Source organism: Labrus bergylta, chromosome 11 (genome assembly GCF_963930695.1).
Source record: "Labrus bergylta chromosome 11, fLabBer1.1, whole genome shotgun sequence".
NCBI lineage: Eukaryota > Metazoa > Chordata > Actinopteri > Labriformes > Labridae > Labrus > Labrus bergylta.
The window spans coordinates 4,583,288-4,592,355 of NC_089205.1; positions in this window are offsets into that span (position 1 = coordinate 4,583,288).

Consider the following 9,068-nt stretch of genomic DNA (forward strand, 5'->3'; position numbering starts at 1 on the left):
TTGCTTTTATAGAAGATATCTGTTAGAGGAAGTTTAGTCTGTCAGTCAGCGCAGCCTGTGAGGGCAGCGAGCTAAAAACACAAACACAATTACCTCATTATCAGGAGGTCATCGTTTGAAGCTGAACTAGGTTAGATTATCATTCCAAAACACATCTAGAAACCTGAATCATAAAGTAACAGAGGAGAGGAAACAATGTCTACCAATAGAGAAGATGAGCATATATAAAATTGTTGTTAGTTTGTCTGATTCTCTAGCTGAAAGTTAAGTCGTCTGTCTCTTAAAAACAATGAGTCACCACTGTTTGACTTCTTTCTTTCAGTATCTTCTGGGTAAGTGCGACCATGTCCGTGTGCAATTTTATAAACATATCGTATAAATCCTGCGTGGTCATCCAGTAAAAGAACAAACAGAAAACAATACATGTGATGTCTCAGTCACTTGGATTTCTCTTCATCATCTCTGTACAGTAAGATGACGGAATTACCCACTACTGCATGTCTTGTTGATTAAGCCACAAATATTTCACATATCATATTTCACATTTAATTGCTTCAGAAATGGAGAAAATTGTTTTCAACTGTAACCCACAGCAATGTCATATATTGATTAATGGAATATATGAATTGTTATGGAAAATACTAACTATGTTAGGCAGCTCTGCTTATAATTTAGCCTGACATAATGATATTTCTGTGAAGTCTGCAGACTTTAAAGACTTTCCAAGAATGATGACAAAGCCTGGCAGAGTAACGTGTTTATTAGGTTGGGCGTGTCAGGGTGAAGCGGGTTCATGATTCACACAGTGACCGACTAAGTTGAAGAACTCCTCATAATAAAAGCAGCTAGAGTCTGAGGCAGGAGGAATTACTTTTTGTATGACATCAATAAAAAATGTTTGAATCGAATGTGTCTGGAAATTAGATCAACATGGTTTGAGTCAGTCATTACTATTATTTTCCAAACGACTACACGGCTCCTCCACCCATTTAACACTTTCACACCAAAGCCACGTCCCTGGGATGTCTCACTCAGGGTGGGAGGCTGAAAATGCTCTTTTAATGTCTTAATGCTGTTTCCAGGTTGCACGAAGCATTAACATCAACACACATTGTTTTCATTTCACTTCTTAATTCATCAGAAACTCAAAAGACGGTGAAAATACACAAAGACATCAGGCCATATCTCAGAGGGGAATTACACATTTGATAGGAAATTAAAAAAAAACAAACAACTATCCACATGCTTCTCTGTTTACATGAGGACTTTTGTTAGAGTTCTTCTTATTAATTGATTCTACTGTGGAGGCAGCTAAATGTGAGCAGCACTGGAGTACAAGACAAATTTACCTGAGGAGACAATAAAGTCTATCCTGTTGTTCACATCGTATTTTAGCTACATTTGGACACCAGCCAAATTTAGATTTCAAGCGCTTCCCAGTTAACACTTTGTGATCGTGTTACATGATACCGTAGGAAAAAGTAAAGTCTTAAAATCAACTTCCATGCTTGCATTAGTTGTTAAAGCCTGAACGAAATACACAGGACCTATCCTATAAATACCTTAAATTAGGAATCTCCAACGCAAGCTACCGGTAGCTCATGGCTGCCCCCCCTCACCCCCAAGAGGTTAACAGACTGAGTCCGAAAAATCTATATATGCAGCTTAGTAGGTATGTTTTTAAAAAGTAGTAGTAATTGAGCTTGTAAGAAGAAAATCATACTTGTCGGGCCTGCCGCTAGAGGACACGAATTTTGAATGGGGGTCACACCAGTCGTGTCTGATGCAACCTCAGAACGTCAGGAAAATGTGAACACTGATATGATTTGACAACACAGCCACCAGAGATTGATAATGCACATACAGTATTTGCATCGCATAGTTTGACTTGCCATTGAAACTGTATTTAAACTTGTCACACAAAATATGTTGGTCAATTTCAGACTTAACACATCTTTACTCTTTATCATTCTTTAGACTCTAAAGCTTAAACCCAGCAGTATGAAATTATAACAGCACTCAAGCTTCAGATCCTGAGCAAGTTGTCAGAGGAAAATGGCTGTGGGGTGAAAATGCTGAATTTTATCTCTGCACACCATCCATAGGAAAGTGAAGAAGCATAGACCTGCAGTGTCTTCTTGTGTCATCACTGTTTGAGTCTTTAGCAACTTTAATGGACCTGGACTTCGCCTGAATGGATCAGGGCTCTATTGAATGTGAGCTTTGGTCTTGTGTATTCAGAAAATCGCCCTCTTGGAGTTCATCTTAAAGAGTTTTAACTCACAGTGGGCCGCTGCTGCAGAGAGGTGTGAAGAGAGCTCTTGTCCGGAAATCACATTATCTGCTTTACACAATAACACAGCGGTTGACAGCGGCCTCTGCCAAGAGCTGAGTGGATTTTGATTTGCTTTTCCCTCCTGTTGTCCAAGTGGGTTTCTGTCCACCCATTCAGAGTCCAGTCATGCGGCAAATGTGCATGAAGGGTTAATGTTTCCCCGACCATGGGAACCGCTGAGGCTTTAAGTTGGCCTTTCTTTGCATTGACTGAACCGCAAAGTCAGAATGACCAGCGTTGCAGAATTAAATGCATGTGGAGGGCTGTAAACAAGTGGCTGTGAAGTTCATTTGCAAAGCCAAGACGCCCTGCAGAACACCAAGTCCAATGCTTATTTAACAGAAAATACATCTAATTCAGGGATTAACTGAACTTAACTTTCAATCACTCAGATATGCTGCACAAGATGCTCTACCAGCGGCAACCTCCAGTGTTGAAAAATTAAACCAATTTTAAATGCAGGAAAAAATATGTGGTTCCTCTAGTGTCCACTTGAGGCTTCAACAGCGAATGAATCCTCACCAGGTCTCATTAAAATGTCAATTTTTATAGCAGAAATAAAGGGGGAAAAAAACAAATTGGTCTATATAGCTCGTTTTTTATATTAGTTAAAACTGACAGGAGGTCAATTTTTTTTTATAACTCCTCTATCTTGAAGTCATGAAGGCCTTGTGGATATCTTTGCATACATTTGTGTGTGGCTGAGTTGACTGACAGACTGGCACGTTGGTAGCTCACCTTAACTCCATCACTACGCCTGTTTCTCATTCGATCCAAATTTAGGCAGAGATAGCATTTGGGCTTCAGAGTGGCTTTTTAGAAACCAAAGGGCGACGTCACTGAGACTACAACATGTTCAACACAGTCTATGATTAGGACATGATGGCATCTGTGCTGTTTCAGTTAGATAAAAATTTTTTTATTTTTTGTTGAATTTATGTATTCCCATATTAGGGGCATTGCAATTGAGCTTAGGTTATGAAAGCTGTAGTGTATAGCAATGGTTTACTTACTGTATGCATATTCCTTAACATGTAAACATTAAGTAACCTGAAATATATTACCTAATAAAAAAAGGAAAAGATCCATCACCAAGCTGCAAAGGAATCACTCTTATCAAGACAACAGCAGAAAGTCTGCAGTTTGTTGCATCGAGTGACAAATTATCTCAAAATTTTCAGGCTATGTGAAAGTTCCTGTGCATCCTATCATCGCCCATAACACCCTTTGATTCATAGCTTTGCAGAGAAGTTGACTTGTGACTTCACAGAGCCAAATGGTAATGGGCTCATAGGTCAGTCAGCTAATAGTTACTTGCTTTAGCTCTCGGACTTTCTGTGAAAAAACAGCCACATGTTTCTGGAGGTTAAATAAGTTTGATGTTCCACCTTATCTCTTTGTTTAGAAGAACTTGCAGATGGAGCTCTTAAGTCAACACAAACCACTTTGGCTAATTTCACTGGCGTCTGTGTCGTTGCATCTAAATCTTGGCTAAAATCAGACAGGAATCCGTCTTCTGGAGGGATACAGGCTGAGGTTTAAACCAATAAATCGAAAAGATCAGGGTTGTAAATGTGAGGTTAACAGGGACAACTTCATCCACAAGATTTTATTGGCAGTGTCGTGTTCTCATACCAATCTTGTTCTAAAATGAAGGATTGATAGATATCAACTGGAGATGAGACACAGTTTGTACACTCGCATGACAGCCACATGTGTTGTTTCAGCACAGTGTGGTTTTGATTATGTTATAGGATGCAGTCAAGAGCACATCAAAATCATCTGAATACTATAGCCACGATGTCCATGTGAAGCTTTAAGTGTGGTTTACAATGAGACAAGACTGAAGACATGATGGAACAAAAACTTGACATTTACAATGTGTTAATATTTTTTTGTAAAAAATGATTATTTTACCAGTAATCAGTAACATCATGTCTCAGAAACCTCTTTATTGTGGCCCAAATTCATCATTGTACATGTAGCTGGGCTGACTTTAGTCACAATGTGAGCTACTGTAAATGGCCAGAAGAAGACATGTTTGGTACACAGCATGTCAAAGACCCTATCTACGGAAGCCTTGAGTGGACAAGGGGATAGTAAATGCTAAGCTAAAATCAAAACCGGTTTTACTGCCAAGTTTGTTCACATATAGAAGGATTTAGCTTGGTGTTATGGTGCAAAACCTTCTATGTAGAGTGAAGGAGCAAAAGGCTTTAAAACAGAAGTACAGGCTGTCAAGAAACTTAAAAATAATAAGATAAAATAAAATGTAAAAACACAACATTTGCAAAAGGTACAAAGAAGGAGCTGTACAGTTGTGCAGGTATGTGTGTGATAAAGGCTGAGTGCAAATATCTTAAAGTAAAATTACAAAGTGTGCAGTGAATAACTCAAGTGCAGTGTGCGTTTATGTAACGCCTAAAAGTTAAGTTTTAACCTTAACATGAATATACTGTAACCTGTTCATGGGGCTGGATAAAGTCTGTGTCATTTTGGGGTTGGGTAGAGGGCTGGGGTATTATCAATGAGGCGTTCAGCAGAGGGAAATAAACTATTCTTGTGGTGTACAGGTCTTGGAGACACTTGTAGATTGTGGCTGATCACCTTCTCTGCCAAGTGGATGATACGCTGCAGTCTGCCGATGTCCTTATCAGTGCGCAGCAACGTACCAGACTGAAACATAGGAGGTGAGGATGGACTCAGTGATGGCGGTGTAGAAGTACACCATCAGTGTCTTTGGCAGGTTGAATTTCAAAGTGACTCTGTATGTGCGCACTCACACTATAGGCTAGAAAACCGCCGACCTCAGCATCGAACCAATGTGAACCCTTCGCCGCTTTTGTTTAAAATGATTGTCAAGAGGAACGGTAGCATTGCTTAGGCTATATGTCATTTCAATGTTGTGTATGTGCTTATACTCTTGCATGAGCAACCATACCGTGCTGAAGCCCATTACTTATTTTTAATTAATAAATGGGTTTTCATTTTTACAGGGTTTATTTACAGTAAATCATACATAGACTGCTTTCTAGCTTGGGAATTCCCCTTTTCAGTTGTTGTTTATGAGATAAATATAATGCAACAGACAGAATTCTATTTTGAAATGTAGTCAAGTAGGAGTAAAACATTGCATTAAAAATGAAATACTAAAGCAATGTATAACTACCTCCAATTTTTACGACTTACAAAAACCAAGAAACAACTTACTGCCTCTCTCCGTGTGACTCCTGTCCTCTTTCATTTACCTTCATTTTCAACTTTAAGAGAATCGAATCCCTCTGTATCCTTTCACTCTCACTTCTTTGTCCTCTTTTTCTCCCCACAAAGTAAAACAAAGCTTCATGAGGACTAAATTGGGGTATTTCCAGCGCCTACATAGATTTAAGTTGCCATGGAGACTTCTCAAAATAAGGGCCGGGCTTAGTTAACTGCTCTTCTTAAATTTCAGCAATCATCTTGGCTGTAATGAAAAGCAGCATGCTAGAAAAACGCAGCACTTTACAGTTCAGTCCTTTTGGTTTGTACAGTTTTCATGCATGTAACAACAATCTAACCAATGTGTTTATGCTCTGTATAAGTCGTGAAAGCTGCATGTTTACAACAAGGATAACATTTTATGATATCTTTTAAAAGTTTTGGGAAAATAAAGAGTAAAAATAGAGTTTTTATTGCTGATTGTAGTAAAGTTGTTCATTCAGTTGCTTCACTAAATCTCAGTTAAGGGTTAAAGTTGCTGAAAAAGTGAGAGCAGCACCTTTGGGATCACACCAACAAAGAGTGATTCACTTTCTTCACAGAGACTTTTCACATTTTAAACGCTTGCTTGCCCTCACACTACAAAAACGCCTCTTGTTATCTCTGAAGGAGATGGAAGCGATGGATGGCAGGAATCCACTAAAGATGCCAATAGGCTTTGATCCCACAGAATGGCCTCTGAGGCACTTTGGCTAACAGCCATAACATGTTCAAACTGTGGACAGAGAGCAAGGAGGGAAAAGTTGGGTCGGATGAGAAATTTGTAAAAAAAAAAAAAAAAAAAAAAAAAAAGGGTGAAAAAAGAAAGAAAAGAATCAGAGCGAGAGCCTGTCCTCAGCTGTAATAACTGTCTGTTGTTATCTTGAAAAAGCGTGGAGTGAGACAGCATGGTTTTTATCACAACATGCTGTGTTTGCTTAACAAGTTTACACTAGAGCGGCTAACCTCAGCCCGCGCTGATGAGCCTCTCTGAGGGGAGGAAATGTTTCAGAGGACGGTCTCACAGCGAGCCGGTCAGGCGGAGGAGAAGCAATCTGGAAGACAGCTAACAGACACAAGCACACAAACAGACGAGCACTATTATGAAATACAGCAATGCACTATGTCTTCTCTTCCCCTGTGTTTAGCAACTCTTCAGTAACATCATGACCTTTACTGGACCTTCACTAAATCTCGTCTAACTTCCATATCGTTGCAGTATCTTCTTCTGACAAAAAAACGAACACATGCCCGAGTTTCTTGATTGCAAACAGAAAAGCTTCTAATTCCAAGCAGCAGTGTTTTCTGTCTTAATGACAACTGCCACAGGCAGATAATCTGTGGGTAGCATGCCAGCTAACGTCGGCTCTACACTGATTTAAGTTGGTTAAAAACTGATTTTAAATACTTTCTGACTGACTCATTTAAAAATAAATATTGTTAAACTTGAACATGGTGACTTCAATTACAGAATGGTTCATGTAGCCTTCAATACATCCTTTTAAACTAACATGCTGTCATGTTTTTATGTTTTTCAGTTTGAACAAGGCTATCAGGAAAGGACGTGGTTGCAAACATGTTCTGGGCTGTCATCAGTCAGGGTTTATGTAGTACACTACACTAAAAAGTGCAAATGAACTCCAACAGCTCTTATTTTAATATAGCGGCATGAGCTAATACTGACAGGTAATGATGGTTGTCATGAATCTTTTAATTGAAATTATTAAATTTCTGTTTTTAATTTTATTTTTATCTAAGAAAACAGGTAATTTGTTGGATTAGTTATTAGAAGGTTGTGACTTTGAATTTTCAATTTTTTTCCTTGTGTTCAGACTACTTGTATCATGCCAGATCCCCATCCTGGACTCTGTTGTTTACACCAGGGATCAGCTGCTTGTACTCTGACACAGCAGCATGGCCGACTAGAGAACTAATTTTCTAAAGGAGCTAAAGAGGGAATACCAGGGTTGCAGAGCTTGGAGATGATGGCTAAGAAAAAGAAGATACAGACTTTATCTTCCCTAATATTGTCATCAGAAACATAGATGACTGGTGGTTGAAATGGACAAGTTAACATCAGTACAAGGAGTGGGTGTTTCTAAAGTCGATTTTGATTTGTTAAGGCTTTAAAATAACTTAAACTACACTCATAAACAGCCTCCTGACTAGCCCCAAATCTTCCAACCCATTGGCTTTTGTCTAACAACGATGAACCTTCTGGGGACAAAAGTAAATATGGGTAAATAAAAAGTTGACCAAACAACAGTTTTGGTCTGAACAGCTTATTAGTTGGAGTCAGCATTTCCAACATGGGGATCGCCACTGTTGGCCTTCAAAAGTCTACATCAGAAACCAATTGGTGACGATACTAAGACTACCATGTGTTACACAGTCTATGGTTTTAGCCCATGCTTTTTCCAATTCACTTTGCCGTCAACACAAGTTGTTTTCCTGAATACAACCAAAAATGTACTCAAACATTGATGATTGAGATGACTCAGACTAAAAGTTAAATGTTCATTAATGTGTGCTGAGGTCTCTAACGCGTCTTTTCAATCTCATTCATTCACTAAACCAGACTCACTCTGGTAGCTGTGAGTCTGGTAGATGTCCTTTTGTTGTTTTGAAAAACCTCGGTTATCTCGAGGTCAAACAGTCATCTGCAGCTAAACCCGGCCAATCGGCACAGACATTGTTATGGTTGCAATCAGTCAAATTTATTGTGACTTCCTTATTTCTGCTTCAGCAAAAGCTGATGACATATTTGTATGAATCACTGGTTTTGATCTATCTGCAGAGCACCTGTATCTAAATCACAGGGTTGAGGTGAATTACATAATGCTTTCACAAAACGTGCACCAGCAATATGCTCATGCTATAAAACTGTTGTGTGTGTGTGTGTGTGTGTGTGTGTGTGTGTGTGTGTGTTTTATAGCATCTTAACAACACAGAGTAGAGAGGAAAACATGCGGTCAAGCCTGCATACGCACGAGCAGTAAAGGCTGCTTTTATGATGGGTGTTGTCATGTAATCCGCAGAGTCTGTTTTCAATGTGACAGCGTTGGATGAAAGAGCACCACTCTCAAACATATGAAACACTAGACTCTGATGCCGGTGACATGATCCTCTTGGCCTGACAAGGTATCAGGTGTCATGTTGGAGAGAGAGGTAGAAACAGAGAGTGATGTAACCAGCACAGCAGAGGAGTTTCGTACAGACCATTAATCACTGACGTCTTCAAAGCAGACTCATGCCACACACTGGACCGCTTAGTTCAACTCGGAGGAGAACTGAGCCGGAGCCAAAGTGAAACCATATACAGCAACTCTGTCTGAAGCAAGTTCAGACTTTCTTTTGTCTTTTCTGTTCTGTGGAAATGATTGCCCGGGTTTTCAGGGACTTTTTTTGTGCAAAAACAGGTCTTGCTGGAATTCATGTAATGGCAAAAGCTGAAAACAAATTTCATAATTATTGTGACTGTTGGGAAAATCTGTTA